General features: G+C 36.5%; 1 long non-coding RNA gene across 1 annotated transcript; it reads right to left on the bottom strand.

Moving 5' to 3' along the window:
* Positions 1-7,380: 7,380 nt before the first annotated feature.
* Positions 7,381-16,532, bottom strand: LOC121420759. The gene is made up of 3 exons (XR_005970823.1): positions 16,306-16,532; positions 15,471-15,640; positions 7,381-7,690 (listed from the first exon to the last, which is right to left on the bottom strand). It is a non-coding gene; the product is annotated as an uncharacterized LOC121420759 (long non-coding RNA).
* Between the last annotated feature and the right edge of the window lie 4,705 nt (positions 16,533-21,237).

Raw genomic sequence — 21,237 nt, 5'->3', positions numbered from 1 at the left:
TCTCCTGCTCTCATATGATGTGATGATCATCTTGAAAAATCTGCAGCTTTATACTAATTACAAGTGTTCTAGATCATTCTCAAATTTCAACTAATCTACAAGCTTCTAGAATTCACTCTTCTGGAAGCTTCTTTATTTCTAAAACATTCTTGAATGACCTCATTGAAATCAACATGGGTAAACAAAATACCTAAGCCTATTCATTTCCACTACCAATACAATTCTATTGTTTGGCTTTTCCCTATTCAACAATAAAACTCCTTGGCCTTTAAATAGGCAAGGCCTGCATAATAAAAAGACATTCTGGAAAGTTCTTTACAAACATGCTGTGGAATGTACTTGATCATTCTAGGCTATTCTTAAAGAGGAAATAACTAATAGATTAATGTAACTGCTTTCACAATTCTTCTACAATTATTCTTATATATAACACCTCCCCCACCGGGGAAAAGAAAGCTTTACCGTAGTAAAGGTTTCTTTAAGATTACTTTTTTTTCTTTTAACTGCTCAAAGTCATCTTGATAAATCATTTACAGTTTCGTGTACAAAGATATAGTACTTAACGAACATGTTAAAATAAATGAACATCAAAGATGTTTTCTTCAAATGACACACTTGGTCAAAATCATGAATAATTTCACTTTTTATACTCTTGATAGAGCATCAGCAATTACATTATTCTTTCCCTTTATGTGTACAATTTTCAAAGGGAATGGTTGGAGCATTAGGCTCCATCTATACAGTCTTTGATTCTTTGTTTTAAATTTCTCCAAAAACACAAGAGGATTGTGATCTGTATAGACTGTAATCTCTCCATTGGTTAGATACACCTCAAACTGCTGAAGGGCTAGTACGAGACTCAGGGCCTCTTTTTCAATAGTTGAGTATTTCTTTTGAAACCGATTGAGTTTCTTAGAGAAGTAGCACACTGGTTTTTCGATGCCTTCTTCATCTTCTTGGAGCAATACTGCTCCTACTCCAACATCACATGCATCAATAGCTACTTTGAATGGCTTTGTGAAGTTTGGAGCTGCCAAAACAGGCTCATTCACCAAAATGGCCTTTAATTTCTCAAATGATCTTTGACATTCGTCATACCAAACATACTTTACTTTTGCCTTCAGCAGGTTTGTCAGAGGACTAACCACTGTACTGAAATTTGGAACAAATTTCCTGTAGAAGCCACTCATACCTAAGAATCTGAGCAATTCTTTCTTAGTTGTGGGAATTGGGAAGTCTAAGATAGCTTGTATCTTGGCTTCTCTTGGTAGCACTTGCCCTTGACCAACCACATGACCAAGATATGTGACCTTTGCCTTGGCAAATTCACTCTTCATCAGATTCACTACTAGATTGGCTTTGTCCAGCCTTTCAAACAGTGCTCGCAAATGATTCAGATGATCATTCCAAGTATCACTGTATACTAGGATGTCGTCTATGTATACGACACAATTGTCAAGTCCGGCAATCACTTGATTTGTCAACCTTTGGAAGGTTGCTGGTGCATTTTTCATTCCAAAAGGCATGACTTTGCATTGAAACAAGCCTTCAGGTGTAACAAAGGCTGATATCTCTTTGGCTCGGTCAGTCAGTGGCACTTGCCAATATCCTTTAAGCAAGTCTATCTTTGTGATATAGGCAGAATTTCCAACCCTATCAATACAATCTTCTAACCTAGGAATTGGATACGAGTCAGTCTTAGTTACTGCATTTACCTTTCGGTAATCAATGCAAAATCTCTGAGAGCCGTCTGGCTTTGGAACCATTACAATGGGAGAACTCAAACTACTCTGACTCGGTTCGATTATGTCATTATCTAACATAAACTGTATTTCCTTATTCACCATTTCCAACTTGCTTGGATTGAGCCTATAAGGATTCTGTTTGATAGGTCTTACATCACCTATGTCTACGTCATGTACAGTTAAAGGTGTACGACCTGGTTTGTCTTTACATACATTCTCATATTCTCTTAACAGGCCAGATATATCATTTCTTTGATCTTCAGGCAGGTGTTTTAATGCCTCATCCATGTTTCCTAACATCTCTGAGTTAGATAACTTTATACCACATGGTTCGTTCTTGGATACATCTGTATAAGACAATTCATTATCTGTCTTTCCATAACATTCTTCTTCATGTACATTTACATGTTTTTCTTCTTCTTTGACCTGTGTTGTACCTATTGGCTGACTAGCCTCTCGCTCAAAGTATTCTTTCAACATGTTTACATGACAAACTCTTTGAGACTTTCTTCGATCAGGGGTACTGATCACATAGTTGACATCATTCAATTTCTTTTTGACTATGTAGGGACCACTAAACCTAGCTTTCAAGGGCTCACCTTGCAAAGGCAACAACACTAACACTTTGTCTCCAGGCTTGAAACTTCGCTCTTTTGCATTTTTGTCAGCTTGAGCTTTCATTTTTCCCTGCGACTCTTTCAAGTGTTCCTTAGCCACATCACAAGCTTTTGAGAGCCTTTCTCTAAACTTTGAAACATAGTCTAGAAGGTTTACATCATCATTCTGAACCATAAACCTCTCTTTGATAAGCTTTAGGGGACCCCTAACCTCATGACCATAGACCAATTCAAATGGACTGAAACCTGTGGACTCATTCGGGGAATCCCTAGTTGCAAACAGTAGGAATGAGATCCCTTTATCCCAGTCATCGGGATAGTCTTCACAATAAGCCCTAATCATGGTCTTCAAAGTCTGATGATAGCGTTCTAACGCTCCTTGGGACTGTGGGTGATAAGCAGAGGACTTGATCTGCTTTATTCCCAACTCCTTCATAACTTGCTGAAATATTCCTGACATGAAATTTGACCCTTGATCAGATTGAATTTCCTTGGGCAGACCATACCTAGTGAAAAACTGCACTAACGCCTGCACCACTGTCTTTGCAGTGATACTCCTCAAAGGTATCGCCTCTGGAAACCGTGTAGACAAGTCCATAATCGTCAGGAGAAATCTGTGACCCGACCTCGTTCTGGGTAAGGGTCCGACACAATCAACAAGAACCCTAGTAAAAGGTTCATCAAATGCAGGAATGGGTATCAATGGAGCAGGCTTGATAGAAGGCTGTGCCTTACCAATAATCTGACATGTGTGACATGTCTTACAGAAATGCACAACATCTTTGTGCATCTTAGGCCAATAGAAATGCCTCATAATTCTATCTTCTGTCTTCCGAATACCGACATGACCTGCCATAGGTAACTCATGAGCCATTTTCAGAATATCTGTGCGGTAACAAGGAGGAACTACAACCTGGTGAATTATACACCAATCTTCATCAGCTGGTCTCCGGGAGGTCTCCATTTCCTCATCAAAATGTCATCTTTGACATAAAAGCACTCAGGAACCTTATCAGCCTCAGCCTCAGAACATGCTTTCTGTGACAAGCTTTTTAATTCTGGGTCTGCCTGTTGTGCCTGTACTAGGGAGGATTTACTAAACAAACTATCATTGTTAGCAACAGAGCCTTCAACACTATCCCCATTCAAATCCTTGAAAAAGGTTTCAGCTAACCAGACATCAGTACTCTCCTCTACATCAGCAGATTCCGCATCATCCTTTTCAGCTCTACGAGTCTGAGACCTAGTAACAACACAATCCGGGAAAATCCCTGGAAAATCTTCCTGCAACAATTCAGTTTCAGCTACCTCAACGGGCTTTTCCAAAACCACTGGAGATGCAACAACTTTATCTCCAGCCAAGTCGTTACCTAACAAGAAATCAACACCTTTCATGGGTAATTCTGGAACGACACCAACAGTCACAGGACCACTAACTAGGTCACACTTTAAGTCGACCTTATGCAAAGGAACCGACATGAAATTTGGGCCAATACCTTGAACTAAGACGTTGGCATTCTCTGAACTCTCCGGAGGAAGAGCCGAATCCCCTGGCACCATCAGGGACTGTGCAGCCCTGTATCCCTAAGGATCACCACTGACCTACCAGCAGCACCAGTCGAACAAGGGGATACTTCACCATCATGCAAAAAACTTCTAAAAGTTTCATCAACCTGTTTGACTTTATCAGCAAATACCAGAGAAACACTCTCAACATCTTGATTGGGCTCTGATGGAACAAACTCCATCGAGGGAACACTTGTTTGCTTGACAAAACCCATGTCTTTCTTAGTTTTGGTTGGCATTCCAACCAATTTCCAACATGATTCTTTCAAATGTCCCGATTTATGACAATGAGTACAAATTTTGGAACTACGACTCTCAGACCTTTTGGTTGATTCTGTGCCCCCACTAGCCTGATTCTTGTTAGCGTCTTTGTCCTTGCTTGCATATTTTCCCTCACTAGGTTTATTGTGGGATTCAAATGACCCTTTACCTTTCTTTTTCCAATAATTCTTGAAAGGAGGCCTATCTCCACTACCTTTATGTGTGACCTCAAATTCATCAGCTACTATGGCTGCTTTACTGACTTCAGTAACTCTATGGTCATCTAAGTGAGATTTAATGCCAAAAGGAAGACTCTTTTTGAATTCTTCTAGGAGGACAACTTCCCTAAGGTGAACAAAATCTTTGTCAACTTTCAGTGATCTGTACCACTTATCGAACATCATTTCTTGTTCCCTAGCAAATTCAACATACGTCTGGCCTGTTTGTCTTTGCATGTTCCTAAATTTATGTCTGTACGCTTCTGGTACCAACTCATATGCATTGAGAATTGTTTCTTTCACTGTAGCATAGTCACATGATTGCGTTTCAGAGAGCGAAGAATAGACTTTTGCAGCCTTTCCAACAAAAACACTTTGGAGGAGAAGAGTCCAGTATTCCTCGGGCCAATTCAGTCTCTTGGCCACTTTTTCAAATGACACAAAATATGTATCAACTCCCTCTTCATCAAATTTTGGCACAAGGCGAATATTTTTCGCCACATCAAAGCCTTGGGGAGATTTATCTTTAACAGAGTTAGTATTAGTATTTGCATGAGCTAACTCCATTTCTTTCAACTTTAACTGGTACTCCAATCTCATTTTCTCCATTTCAATGTTTTCTCTGATTCTTTCCTTTTCAATGTTTATTTTCTCCTTTTCAAGGTTGATTTTCTCCTTTTCCAATTCAATATTTGCTAGTTGGATCTGAGCATCATCTGAAATATTGATAGAAGTTTCAGATTCCTCTGTAAGCTTCATGTGACTAGCTAACAAGTCAATTATCTCTGCCTTCTTTAAACCTGGGGCTAGAGATACACCCAAATGATCACAAACTGTTATCAAATCATCTTTCTTTAGTGACTTCAAATGATCATATGACAATTCTGTCATTGCAAGAAATTCTTCAACATCAAATGTAGCCATAGTGAATATACACAAATACAAGCAAGTAATAACACAGTACAGTATATTCTAGAACTTTCCAAAAATTTCCAAAATGTTTCCAATTCAAATTGGCTTTTGTTTCAAATTGGCTTATACAAATTTGGTTTTCGTTTCCCGGACAAGCTGGTTTTTATAACAGTCAAAAATTGAATCATCTACTGGAATTTGTTGAAAATTGAAAGTATTAACTTACAATTCTCTGTCGTCGCGACGTTTCACCAACCGCTGTTGGCTTCATCAGGCGAATGAACGCCAATCACGTCTTTCCAAGTGACTTCGCGCCAGAGTCAGCCGACCGTAGCGTCACTTGGTTCCCCAGGGGCGGAAGTTAATCCCGTGAGAGACGGCTTTGAACTTCCCGTAGGATTCGGTCCCAGGCGTGTGACAGCTGGAACCGCAAACCACCTCTCCGATTGACTGTTATTTCAAGATTACTGGATGAATCATAATATTCATGGAAGCTGGTTTTTAGTTTCAAAATTGCCTTGGCTTGTACAAATTTGGTTTTCGTCTCCCGGACAAGCCCCCAAAATTATTTGTTACGATACTGCAACAAATAACAAACACGATTTTAAAATATAAAGTTAAAATTTTCCTTTTTTTATTACAGGAAATAATTATACATAAATAAAACAAATAATGATCTTACATAAATCTCTTGAAGTGTCCGATGTAAAATCCCGAAGTAATGATACTATATCCAAGTAATAATCCAAATGATAAAATCCCAGTTGACTGGCGAAAATTCACAATGATGGTGATGATGAAACTGATGTTGAAGTCCGATGAATAATAACAGTCACTGTAACGAGTTGAAATGTCCGTGAAGACGATGTTGATGATGATTAACAGTCAATTTCAGCAATCCATGGGTTGAAACGTGTTCATTGAACAGGTTGATGATGTTGATGAGAACTGATAATTTCTCTCTCAAAATAACTGCAAACAGTTCATTGATGCATAAACTGCTCTGATCTGATCTGGTGAAGTGATCTCATATGATGTGATGATCAAGTGATCTAATATGATGTGATGTGATCTCCTGCTCTCATATGATGTGATGATCATCTTGAAAAATCTGCAGCTTTATACTAATTACAAGTGTTCTAGATCATTCTCAAATTTCAACTAATCTACAAGCTTCTAGAATTCACTCTTCTGGAAGCTTCTTTATTTCTAAAACATTCTTGAATGACCTCATTGAAATCAACATGGGTAAACAAAATACCTAAGCCTATTCATTTCCACTACCAATACAATTCTATTGTTTGGCTTTTCCCTATTCAACAATAAAACTCCTTGGCCTTTAAATAGGCAAGGCCTGCATAATAAAAAGACATTCTGGAAAGTTCTTTACAAACATGCTGTGGAATGTACTTGATCATTCTAGGCTATTCTTAAAGAGGAAATAACTAATAGATTAATGTAACTGCTTTCACAATTCTTCTACAATTATTCTTATATATAACACTCATTATCAAGTGAAAAAATGATGAATTCCTCCCTTAAAATGTGGAATTAGCATGGTTTAATGGTTTAATACTGTATGGTTCAGTCAAGTTCTTCTTCTTGTCAAATCTGTAAAAAAAATGAAGAATTGTATAATTCAAACAATAAAAAACAAAGGAAATAGTGAGTGAGTGACAACATCGACTGTCTCATTTGCATGTCACTGAGTTGTGCATATCACTGTTTTGTGAAATATTAGCGAAACTTTAAAATTTCATAACTGTCTTATTTTATACGTCCGAATTTGATGAAATTTTCAGCATTATGCTAGTTTGATTTTTCTCTTTTTATTCAAATCAACGGTTTTCGTGGGTGGACTTGACCTTTAAGGGGTGCATTTTCAGAATATGGAAATTACGTGTTTAGGGTGCTTATTGAGATCTCATGGTCGCGCATGGTATCCACTCGTGAATGGAAGTGCCCCCCCTCCCCTTGAGAGTCACAGTCAGTATTTTTAATGCAAATATGCCTTTCTTACACAATTGTGCCCCCCCCCCCCCCCTCTTTTTCAAAGTTACATGCTAGATTTCCAATGGGAATATGCCGCTCATACTTCATACACCAGTAAGGTTTTCTTTTTTTGCTTTTTCTTTTTGCTTGTCAATTTTTTTCGGGAAAATCCCCCCCCCTTTTTTTCAAAAATCCTGGATCCGCCCCTGGACCTTCACATCCGGAAGTACAGCGTGTTGGTTCAGACAGGCTCCATGCTCGATAAAATAAAGAAAAAAATGATCGATCCCAGGCTTCACCGTGATATGCGGTCCTTTTCTTTGCTAAAAATCACAGCTGGGGTAACACGGCGGATATTGGAGGCCTCCATCTTTCCGAGCTGAAAAAAATACAAAAAGATACAAAAATAGACGATATTAATGAAATTGATGGGTTGCGTAAAAGCAATAATTAAACAAGATTAAAAGTTATTTAACAAGGTGATGGTATTTTTAGTGCGGAGCTTTGGGTCTCATCCTCATAGGTGGCGCTAGTTAGATAACCTTTTTTGGTCATTGGGACCCACCCTGAATAGAAAAAATATAAAATAGAGAAATACTACATTCACAACAAGAATGATTTTTCATGATAATAGTAATGATAATAATAACATTAATAATAACAACAACAATAATTATAATGTTACAAATATGACATTTCTAATAGTAATGATAATTACAATGATATTAATGATGATATCTACCATGTCTACAGTAATGATAATGATAATAAAATAAAAAGTACAAAATCCTATGATTTATTTCAATTTCAAATAATACAATATTCACAAAGATGCCTTAGGGAAGTGATGATACCGAACTATAATAACATAATTTTAGATTTAACATCATAATTATTGTTGTTGTTGTTATTATTAATGTTATTATTATCACTCGAAAATTTTGAATTTAAATACAAGAAATTAATTCCAAACCCTGATGTGCAATTCATATGTACTGCATTACCTGAGAGCTTTAATTATTTAAGGAAAGGAATTGTAGCCCATACCCCGATATGCAGTTTCATGTACATTTTACCTACCATTTTGTTCAAATACACTTCGATCCAAAAATTGTTTTCTTTTTTTTAGTACCTATATCTTTGTCGTAATTCGTTACAATTTATTATATATCATTTTCTATATCTATAATTAAGTTGCTTCATAAATACATGAAACACATTTGTTATGTATTCTCATACTTTGATGTAAATTATACCACTTTTTATTTCTATGTCATATGAGTGTTCACTTATGAATTTGTTTTATTTTCCTGAATTTTACCGATTTTTATATAGTTCTCTAACCATTAATTAATACATTTCGTCCCTGAATCGTATACTTTATCGGTTGTTAAATACTTAAATTTAATTACATTTAATTTACTTCTTTGTATAACATATTGTAAATGTTCTTGTAATGCATTGCATCACTTTAAACGGTTACACTTCGTAATTCCGAAGCTTCGTAATTCCGAAGGTTCTTTATTCCGAAGGTTCGTAATTCCGAAACACGTAAATTGCCTATACCTCGATGTTCGTTAATCCGAAAACGAAAAAGGGTTCGTTAATCCGAACATTTGTGGCGTAATTCCGACGATTCGTTTTTCCGAAGGTTCGATAATCCGAAAACTAAATAAGGTTCGTTGTTCCGACGGTTCGTTAATCCGAAAACGAAATAAGGTTCGTTGTTCCGAAGGTTCGTTAATCCGAAAACGAAAAAAGGTTCGTTATTCCGAAGGTTCGTTGATCCGAAAACGAAATAAGGTTCGTTTTTCCGAAGGTTTGTTAATCCGAAAACGAAATAAGGTTCGTTTTTCCGAAGGTTCGTTAATCCGAAAACGAAATAAGGTTCGTTAATCCGAAAACGAAATAAGGTTCGTTAATCCGAAAACAAAATAAGGTTCGTTAATCCGAAAACAAAATAAGGTTCGTTAATCCGAAAAATGAAAACCGGGAAAGCAGAGGCAGAGGCAAGGGGAGGGGGGCGGGGGACACTGTTGCCGTTTAATTATCATATGAGGATGGGAAGGCAAGGGCGGCCGAACGAACGAAATGGGCACTTTGGTGATATTTTCACCTTAAGATTATCATCTGCTTGAAGTCATTGTGTGTTTGATAGTGATTAAGAAGAGAAAAACTTTTTTGAAGTGACTTCTTATTATGGCAAAATGTATATTTAGGCTTTATTTTTCGGGAGAGAGTATAATGAGCGAGCGGCTTGGTAAAACAAATTCAAAGGTGAAATTGTATAACGTTTTTTTGTGGTCAATTATTAAAATGGCATTATTGCGAGGTGTTGCGAGCGTGAATCACAAGCTAAACCTTAGGTTATTTCAATAAAAAATGAAAATTAGTTTTTAAAAATTCGAGCAGATTTCTGCTGTCATTAAAAAAGATGTGCATCTAACTAAAGAATTAACACGAGCGCAAAACGCGAGCTTAAACATACTGACCAGAAAAGAAACCTGTTAAAGAAAGCATTTAGTGACCTCTTTAGGATGAATATTTCACCAATCGAATGAGAGTGCGAAGCGCAAGCTGAAATTTTTCAATATTCCAGCCTGAAAACTTAACTTAACTTGTATACTTTAAAAAGAGTATTTTATTTCGAAAAAAAACATGAAAAACGGCATATTTATTTTTGAAAAAGGAACTTTCCCATTTTGGAAAATATTAATTCCCCTTTTTTTATTCCATTTTTGATGCCCCCTGCCTCCCTCCCGGTGGATCCAACTTTCGTCAAATAGAGGGGGGGGGGGCAATTTTTTTAAACCATATTTTCCTTGATCGGCAGTTTAAAGTTGATTTTTGTTTGTTTCTTTGAAAGGGTAGTCCTAACAGTCAATAATTAGCTTTATCCTTATAAAATAAAGTAAATATGTAATAACATGATAAACCCTTTTTAAATAATGCGAGCGCGAGCTATATATTTTTGTTAATATGATGGGCAATATGTTTGTGATCTTCAAAGCGAGATGCCTATGTACATGTAACTAAAATTAGATAATAACTGCTAGCAAGAAGCGCGAAGATAATTTTTAAATATATAAGCTCTGACCTGATCTAAAGGGGACATTTTAAGAACTTTTTACAGTTAGCCATGAAGACGATGCGTGTTTTAGCCAATGGCGGCGGAACGTATTTTTTTTTTTTGGGGGGGGGGGCAAAAAGCAAAAAAGCAAAAAAAAAGCAAAGCAAAAAAAAGGGGCCAATAGGGGCAATTTGGTGCAAACGGATATTTTCACCATTAGATTATCATCTGTGTAAAGAGGTTGTGTGTTTTGTAGTAACTAAATTGAGCACAATTTTTTAAGTGATCACTAAAGTTATATATTTACGTTTCATTTCTGCGAGCGTAGAGAGCAAGCGGTTTGGGGGAAAAAGTCAAATCTGAAGATGTAAAATTCACCTTTTTGGTCAATACTGTTAAAAGGGCATCCTTGTGAGATGTTGCGAGCGAATCACGTGCTCAAACTTTTGGAAATTTCATATGGGCCTAGAATGATAATATTGATATAGGTATCATTTACCCAGGGAAGCCACTTCAGTTCTGAAAACTATTCTCCCAGCTATTATTTTTTTTTTTACAAGAATGCTTAGAATGTCCAGTTTTCAGGTTGGAAAATCGGAAAAATTTGGCTCACGTTTCTCGCTCGCATCAAGTATTGTTTATTGAGGAACTCATTCTATTCCTGGTTACAAAAAAGAAGTATGAAATGTCCAGTTTTCAGGTTGGAATATCACAAATTTTAAGCTTGCGGTTCGCGCTCTCATTATTTAGTTCGTGAGATATATATTCTATTCATGAGTCACTAAATGCAGTCCTTAAAAGATTACTTTCTGAAGCCTGTTGCATAAAACTTTTTACCTGAGAAAACTCTGGTAAAAACTGAAAACTAAGGTTAGTCTGATTTCCGCCAAAAGTTTCATGCAACGGGCCCCAGGTCAGTATATAAACAAATTACAGCTCGCCCTCGCATTAATTCTTTAGAAAGATACACATCTTTCTCACGATTACAAAAAATGCTCCGAATGCTCACTTCACGTCTTGTTACATAGTTTCACCTGCGATTCGCGCTTTCAACATTTCACAAGGATCATTATTAGTATTATTTTTATTTTTATTACCAGCAGAAGCTGTTATTAAAATGACATCCCCTCCAATACAAATCCTATTATCTAGAGGTTGCTCGCACGCCTCCAATACACTTGATCCCCTGCATCTTTAATTAAACCATTTGCTTATAGGCAGCAATTGCTCAGATAAAATCGAAATTAGCCTATGCTTGATCAGGGCGCCATTCTTAATGAAATACATGCTTTGGCCCCAACACACGCATGTATCATCGATCGTTATTACTATCATTGCATAATATCGTGTAATTTTGTAATGACAACATCGTTTTTGTTACCAAAATGAATTATTTTCATTTTCGGAAATACGAACCTTATTTAATTTTCGGATTAACGAACCTTATTTCGTTTTCGGATTAACGAACCTTATTTCGTTTTCGGATTAACGAACCTTATTTCGTTTTCGGATTAACGAACCTTCGGAATTACGAACCTTATTTCGTTTTCGGATTAACGAACCTTCGGAATTACGAACCTTATTTTGTCTTCGGATTAACGAACCTTCGGAATTACGAACCTTATTTCGTTTTCGGATTGACGAACCTTCGGAATTACGAACCTTCGGAATTACGAACCTTCGGAAATACGAACCTTCGGAATAACCGAACCTTCGGAATTACGAAGCTTCGGAATTACGAATGTATGCGACTTTAAACACACTTTTTTAGATATTACTTTGATTTTTATCTCATCTATAATATATTATTGATTTACATGTATTTATGTTTTAATGTCAGAACCATGATGTAAAACAGTTTTTAACTGATCTTGTCATCCTGAATAAATATATAAATAGATAAATAAATTCAATTCAATTCAATTGTATTTATTTCACTTCCATCAAACAAAAACAAATTGTATACCATATATATAAAAATAAGTATTTGTATCCATTGCAAAGAAACAAAAATAATAATACATATGTTGTGAAAAAAACTTACACGATATGGGCAACACATTGGAGGTTTTAAATAAGTATACTATTTTTCAATAGAAATTAAATTAAGATGGAAATGGAGGGACCCACTAAAAAGCAATGCTTGTACAATGTGGGCCCCTCAAAAATAGATAACAAAACCAATAACAGAGTACAAATACAGACATATGTAATCAAATGAGAAAAAAAAATAAATGAGAGAGAAATAATACTCACAAAATAAATACGAATAATGTCTCCGTCACATTTCCTCTACGGCGGCCGTACAGCGAGTCGAAAAAAGCCGTTTCAACTTCTCTTTCTTGTAACAGCTGAGTATATATGTAGGTCATTTTAATAAAAATGAAAGGGCTGTTTTTCACCTACCGTACGGCCTCCGAAGGGAAAATGTGACTGAGGTAGTAGTATTATCAGAATGGTCGTGCAATGACAGCATAAAGACGGGTTTTTATTATTGTTATTACTTATTGTTCAAAAGTTACGAAGTTAATTCTAAGGATGCTTTACTGGGTGACTCCATGCTAACGAGAATGTGATTTGAACAAATCGGACCTATAAAACATCGAAAGTCTCATCAAATTCGGAAAAGGGCAACTGCGTAGCGAGGATTTCATTTTGGAGGGGCGGTAAATGCATGCGAAGCGTGCCATCACTTACAGAGCGCGCGAAGCGCGTTCCCTAGGGGGTGGGTGCAGGGAGGAGTTTCCCCCTCCCGCGCGAAGCTTTTGGTGTTTCATAAATTAAAATGAAAAGGAGCCGTCTCCCTTGTCTCTAGTACCTATATTAGGTCCAATTCAGTTGACTGTATTGTGATTTTGAACCTTGTTTTCAATACAATGGAGGAAATTAAAATAATAATAACTAAAGCGTTTTATCATTTTTAGGCCATGAAAAGGGTCCCGAGAAAAATGTATTATCTAAGATATATTGAATACTTCCCTTGGAAAGATTAGATTTGATTACAAACAATTTAGCTACACAGTGCATATCTTTAACTCGCAAAACAGTGGAGAAGAAGTGTATATGCCAGGAGGAAGATGTTCCTCCCCGCACAAAGCAATGAAACCCTTAAATTTTAAAGGGCTGACGTTTCATCAAATGCAGATATCTCTAATACCCCCATCGACTCTAATTCAATTTATTTCTTAAAATTATTGAACTTCATTACAAGGAAAATAGTGCGCAAAAATTGAAACTTCTGTGATTCATTGAAATTATAAAAAAAGGATGCCTAATTTCTTTGACTTATCCTGAAGCGCTTCATTCTGAATTATAAAGAAACTTAAGTGTCATTCAAAATTTTAAACTGAGGGCGCAAAACAGGACAGGAGATCAATGTGCAGGAAAATGACATGAAGTTTAGTAGAATTTGATAACAATTATTGTACTTTTTTATTTAATACGACACGAATTTTATACCTTCCTCTTTTTTTTAAATTAGACAACTGTTTCTCCCAAAATCATGGTTGTTTAGTATTGAGCTGAAAAGCGGGAGAAGTTGCCTTTGTGGAGGTGACGCCAGAAATTGATATAAAGATTTTACCCGCTCGGAGCCGACCCGACCAGAAATTGCGCGATCAATTAAAAAAAGATTACTTTATATACTTCGGCCTAACCTTACTCTAATTCCATGCCCTAATGTATACATTCGAATTTTTAAAATTGCAAAGAAACACATATAGCTGAGGTGGAAAAACAGGGTTAGAAAAGGGAGGGGGAAAAAATTGAGAACTTCAATATTGTAATTTAACCGCGTGCAGCGCGGAAGCAAAATTCATATACAAATTTAAAGCAAGAGTGAAGGGGTTTCTCTTTTGAGAAAAAAAAGAATAAAAAGGAAAAAAAAAACAGAAAACAACCTTTCTTCCCTTTCCTCCCTTCCCTTTTCCTTTTCTCCTCTCCTTTTCCCTTCTTTTTTTTTCGTTTTGGGGACTTTTTTTGGGGGCGACCGCCCCCACCGCCCCCCTGGCTACGAGCCTGGAAGAGGAACAAGACAGTTATGAATACTCAATATTGGTCGTTATTTAAGTGACACTTTTCTTTCCACGTCCTAATTATTAAGCAGTTAGCGAGTCGATAATTTCATAACTCATCATAAGTTTTGCACTGTATCGTATGAACTTATGTTTATTCCACTTTGGTCCTTCAAAAATATAAAATATGATTTGCTTCTGATTTACTATAATATAATAATTGTTGAACTTCCTCTTGTTACAAGGGAGACATGTCGTTACATACAGAATAATGAAAATTTGAAATAATAATCTCATGCAATAAGATCAGAAAAAAGGAAAGTGTGGACATGAAATCATAAGTAAACTAATTACATATTCATGATGCAATCATAGGACCATTGAGCCGTTTTTACAAATTATTAGCAAAACTATAACTTTTTATTTACTTACTCTCATTAATCAGATTTTTGTATCCATTAAAATTATATCATTCATTTTTCCTATCACTTTTTAATATTTCAGCCCGGAGTTTACATTTAAGCTTCTTGAATTGATACCAACAAACGTAGATGGCGTAAACACTTAGCAAAGTGTTTAGCCTTATTTGGTCACACGGGCCTAACTACAACTGGCATGCCTAAGATATTCATTCGAGCCAACACATTGTTCAATGTTTGAATTTGATAATGCTGATTGACAAAAATGAATGAATATGATTGACAATCTAACACTGATCTTAGGGAGGGTACCTACTGAACTTCCATTTTCCAAATTGAAAATATACATCGCAACTTCGGAACTTTTTTTTTTTACTGGTGGAAAAATTAGGGCCACTTTACCCTCTCAAGTGATGAATTTGATCCTGTCAGGTGTAGTCTTCATAAATGCCGATTCATTTTTAAAATGAGCCGGTCGAGGTACCCTTTTCTGGTCAGATATGGAATGTCAGACATATTTCCTGTCCACTGGTAGTAAACATTCAACCCTCGAATTTCCTCCTTATTTTTTATGATTTTACTAAGTGCCGCTTTAGCACACGAGTCTATGGGAAATTAATTAGGCCTGTGATACCCTCTATGTTCGTAGGCTAATACCTTCATTTCTGATAGCCTTGGCTTTGAGAGAATACAGCTGCTGAAGCACGCTTCCACGACCTGGCTGACCTGAATGACCCGGACCCTCATCGGCAATGACGACCTCAGCCACCATCCCAACAACGGCAGCGCAAACGAAGATGACTAGGAGAGCCCTCGGTAACATTTTCCTACCAATGAAAATAAGATAAATTAAATCAAATCAAATTTAAAGCTAAATTACGCTCAGATGCGTCACGAGGACGTTTTGATATGCAGTGGAAAAGAAGCAGGAAACGACATAAGAATGACGTCAAATTTTTAACTTTTTGGAGTTGCACAACCTTGACCTATCTTTTGTAAAACTCCTCGTTCTCCTTTCGTAACTTTCTCCCCTTTATACTTGTTGTAATTCTTCTCTACTATACTGTTTCATTACTTTTAAAATCATAGGAGTGGTCACGACTGCCCAAGTAGAACCCCTAAATTACAATATCATTATTCAAACTCGACGAGTCCCAACACATCAACCATAATTTATTGAGCAAAAAAATTGCCAGAACATGTAACGCCGATGGTGATATTTTTTTGTCTAGCAAAATAATGGAATGTGTAAAGATCGAATCAATATTCCATTCACATATACTTCATCCGGCTGGTTCTAAAGAAAACAATTCTGATTCGTTTATCAAATAACCTTATTTATCTGCCTTGTAGCGATAGGTGCTCATGATACATGAATAAGTCTACATAAAAATGTCAACGAAAATACATTTCAGATTTTTCTGAATCTACTACCATCCAACCCCCTCCTTCTTTTCCGTCACAATTTACCCTAAAAAGTCAACTTTCTCACCTGAAACCAAAAAAATCAACTCAACGACTGTACTGAACCAGATGCAAGTTTGTATCCGTACTAGTTCCGTAGTTGTATTTGTCAGTTGCCAATATCACGTGAACAGATTTCTCGTTGCACTGATATAGGGCCTATGATAAATTTCTAATAAACGTCTTTTCACTTGGTAGCGCTATTATCATGATTCTGTAGGAAAATGCCCAGAGGTCAAATACACACCCACACACTGGTATTACTCGAATAGAATGGGACCTATGTTTACAATACTCGCTCCGCTGATTTTCTTTTTTCAACCAATGGTTTCATAAATATTGTATCATCACGCATATACAGTGAAAACCGAATACGATTAATCGTTAAATTCAATGGCCTATCAAGATTATCGTTGCATGCGCATTTCGCTCCGTAGACTGACTAGGAACCAATCAGAATTGCTCTCTCAAATTATTGATTAATCACTATTTTTTGTGTTACGGAGCCCAGGGGGCCGTTGCAGAAAGAGTAAACGCAAGTCAAAAAATCAATCGCAAGTCAAAAATGCGCGCTGTTGATTGGTTGAAAATCAAGTTGCGCATGATTTTTAGAGTTGCGTTTGATTGCAACTCTTTCTGCAACGGGCCCCAGAACTCACAAGTATCCAATGCACAATCATAACTGCCCCACCATGGAAAAACGCAGTTTTGCACATCTACATTTTGCACAAGCATTTTATGTTTTTTTTTCAAAGCCGCTCGAAACTATTTGATTTCTTATCATCTCTCTGTTATCAAGTTGTGGAGTATAAATATGCCTTTTTCAGGCCCCCAAAACAAATTTGTTGTTGTTGTTTTTTTAGTTATTGATAAAAATGTACATACTTTGGGGAAACTTGAAGCAAATGCCCGGTTTCCCTATGGAAAACGCAGTATCTACATATGATAAAGAAGATTGATTCCATTCTTTTTTTATCATCACTTACTCAGTCATCAGTAATATAATAGTTCAGTGGTGTACCTAGGAATTTCCAAAGGGGGAAGTGAAAAAAAAATCGCCAAAAATTTCGACAAGCCCCCCCCCCAAAAAAAAAAAGTCTTCAACCACAAATAAAGGATTTCGTACCAGAACAAAAAAAAATGACAAGCAAAATAAAAGGTCTTCAACCACGTCCCTTGCGTGGGTTGTGACTCGTCAGGGAAGGGGGGGGGAGTCTCCCCCGTAGGTACGCTAATGTAATAGTTCCTCCCTCGTCCCTAACCCTTCGTATTCTCAACCTAGATGTTGAAATCGTTTACTAGTCTGTTTACTAGTTACATGTAACACCGCCCTTTCACACGGTAAAAATAATCGTAATTTGAATTTTGATTCCACTGAAAAATACGGCTAATGACGAATATTTAGCACGTGTGAAATCAAACTAGGACATGATTAGAGCCATGAACGCCATTCAGTCACGATAACAATGTAATAGGAATCATCATTACAATGATGTTTATGATTCACGTGTGAAAAGGCCCTAAATTTTGCCAGACATAGCAATGACTTTTCATGCAAAAGGGACTAAATCCATTAAAAATATTAAATAGAGAATAGTCATATAAAAAAGAGACATCCCAATTTTTTCAATTGTAATTTCTGTTGCATATCTTGATGACTCTTGAACATAGTATAAGAACTTCCTGAAAGGAAAGACGGATTTGTTAAAATAAATATGTTGATTTGTGGAGAATGAACAAAGGGATTAAGTTTACTTTGCATGCAAACTTTCTCATCTTAATTTTCGCTCGTTATCCCCCCCCCCCCCTCCACTCTTTCATGCATCATTTATCCTTCTCCTGCACTATGTTTCTGTTTTTGTAGCTCTCTTTTTTTATGAGTTTGGGTCAATATTTCTAGATTGGTATTCTTTAATTCTTATAATCTCGGCTCACTTTACATCCCTCCAAATCACCAGATGAGTGCCCCCACCCATGACCCTGATTTTTTTTTTCTCCGCTCTTTCTTATCTTTAAAGCCCGTCTCTAGCTATGGTAAATGACCAATAACAGGAATACAATTAATTTATCATCTAGCACCCATCTCCAAGATTTTGTCTTAGACGTTTGATCCGTTTTCAACCCCCGATGCTCTATGGCAATTCGTCAAATAAAACCGATCTACCGCCCCCTCTCGGCGATATATTTTTTATTTTCCCTTCAAATGGTAGCTTTCAAAGCATTGTTTCCTAGTACACAATGAGGAATTGGATATCATGAAATTACACAGCTTTATACCCTGAAATTTTCAGCCCAGTCTGTGCCTTCGAATAGGTGTTGTATCTAATAGAAAAAACAATGAAGATACATTTTCATGTAAAACAAGGGAACCTATAAAACTCATTTTCATTTTGTATCAACCACATACATTCACATATCCTAGGCATAGCCATATGGAGAGGGGAGGGAAGGTTAACCACAGCTAAAGACAGACTTTAAAGATTATCCATAAATCTCTCATATGTGCTTAAGGTCTGGTCACACCGCCCGAGCGGTGTGACCAGGCCTTTAAATCTAATACGTGATTACATCCTAATGAAGAAACCATACATACATATCTTCTTTTTTTTACGTCGACATTTTCACAATTTATTCTTTCTTTTGCATCCACGCCTGCCAACACAACACATGTTGACAAAACCGCGGGAAGGGGGGGGTACAAACAAAATCAATCAAGGCATGTAAATCAATTGAACAGAATCTTCTACAGAACAAAGTAAATATAAATAAATCGTTACCATGACATGACATAAGTGCATAGTGATGGGCTACATTTGTTTTACTTTGGTATCAAGGTCTAGACAAAATAATCTGACAGATTATCTCGTTTGATTTGAGCAAATGTTGTAAGATACTCTACATAAAGTCTTAAGGAGCATGCATAGGATTGTAGGGGTGAGCAAAAGTTTGCCCCTCTCATTCAGAGTGTTCCAACATCACTGATGTTAACCAAAAAGTTTGTGTATCAATGCCAAATCTTCCAGAACATACCTAAGACTCAGGGGCTAGCCATTGTTTGCCCCTACAGTTACTTGGGCATTCAGTGTTCTGACATCGCTGATGTGAACCTAAAAGTTAGCTGTTATAATACATCAAGCCTAGACCACGAAGGGTCTCCGATGTGTATCAATGCTAAATCTTCCAGAACATACTAGGACTTAGGGGCTAGCCATTGTTTGCCCCTACAGTTACTTGGGTATTCAGTGTTCTGACATCGCTGATGTTAACCTAAAAGTCTTCTGTTATACACAATGGCTGTTGTATCACGTACAAAACATAAATCGATGCAGGCTTTGTGTCAAAAAGCTTCATCAATATAACAACTCCCTCATAAATAACTTTAAAATATTGGTAATTATTCTGATTTATTTCTCTTTTAAAACCATTTGGGGGGAATTACCAAAATGACAATACACTTCTGATATTTCTTTTTCATTGTACGAGAACCCAATTTAGTTTTCCATTATTACATTAACCAAGTTCCTTGTAACTCTGCTATGAAAAATGCTGCAGAGTAACGAGTGCATGGGTACATTTTTTCAAAGGAACTTTAGTAGTTGCATAACAAAAATGAGATACCGTTACCCTTGTTTAGCCATTAACTAAAAATAAATCACATATTCTGCTGAAAACAGAACAAAAAATGAAACGGTGTGTAGAACAGTGCCAGCACTATATAACACCACTATAAAACTCATTAGCGAAACAAAACAAAAAAAAATATTCAATATCTCTGACAAACGAAGGTGTAAGTGTAGTAACAGAAATATAAACAATACTTACAAAATTGTGAAAAATACATTCCATTTTTTTGTTCTAGTGTCAAAAAGCTTATTTTACAACATAGGCAACTAATGACAAGTTATTCCCATTTTTCTGTCATGATTCTGTACAATGTACTACAATTGCGTAGTCATATCTATTTACAAAATATTCAGTAGCACTTTTCGTGTCAAAGGTCATCTCAAAGTAATGTACATGGTACCCACGGCTAGGGATATTTCCGTTTTGTTAAGACAAAAAGAGCTCTATTTGCTCAGTCACTACTTTCCACCGTGTTAGATTAAAATTACATACAATAAAGCACATTCGAGAATTCCCCCTCATTTAAGTCTCTCTTGCCTCACTCGCACGCACATATATAAAAAAGCACAAATTGCACTCTCTAGAAAACTTACATGTATACACAAAAAGGCTTTGTTTGCACTATACACACACACACACACACTCTCTTTCTCTCTCACATACAATAAGAAATGCATGTACATTCTGCGGTAATAACGAAGCACATGCCTCATTCTATACACAGGAACAAGTGTAAGTACAAATATAAAAAAGTGCTTTCATTTTTTTTTCTGCTACGTTCTAGAATCATCATAAATTTCTGCAGTACATTTTCTAGAAGGCATATCTTTTTCATGTGACAAGACACCAAGGCACATCAATGTGAAGACAAAGAAAAACTAACCAAACTGAAAAAAAAACCAACTGTCAATTTTTTTTAAAGCTAACAAGGCAAGTTTGATGGTGCGTAGGTCTCAAAACCCATCATTTACAAAAATGAAGCACATTCCTCCCAAAATGGTTCCTAGCATTTCCATATCTGGAACATGTTTCAGTACACCCAAGTCAAGTCTTCAAACGACACATTTCATTGTTCGTTCACTTACATGAAACTTCATGATTCATATAAATGGCAAGTTTGGACATCCTTCTGCCCCTCGCATAAGAAGCAAAAGGCTCTATGGTACATGTGATACATTATCTCATGCTCAATTGGAAATGCATCTAACATCAAGCAGCCTACACCTTCCAAACTGTATACAAGGATCCAATTATGCAGTTGTGACAAACCATAGCAAGTAGTTACTTCACAACATCAAATACACTTGTATAGCACAAATCCATAAATGTGCTTGCC

This window comes from Lytechinus variegatus, chromosome 8 (genome assembly GCF_018143015.1).
Source record: "Lytechinus variegatus isolate NC3 chromosome 8, Lvar_3.0, whole genome shotgun sequence".
Lineage (NCBI taxonomy): Eukaryota > Metazoa > Echinodermata > Echinoidea > Temnopleuroida > Toxopneustidae > Lytechinus > Lytechinus variegatus.
This window is presented reverse-complemented; position numbering and strand designations above follow the sequence as displayed.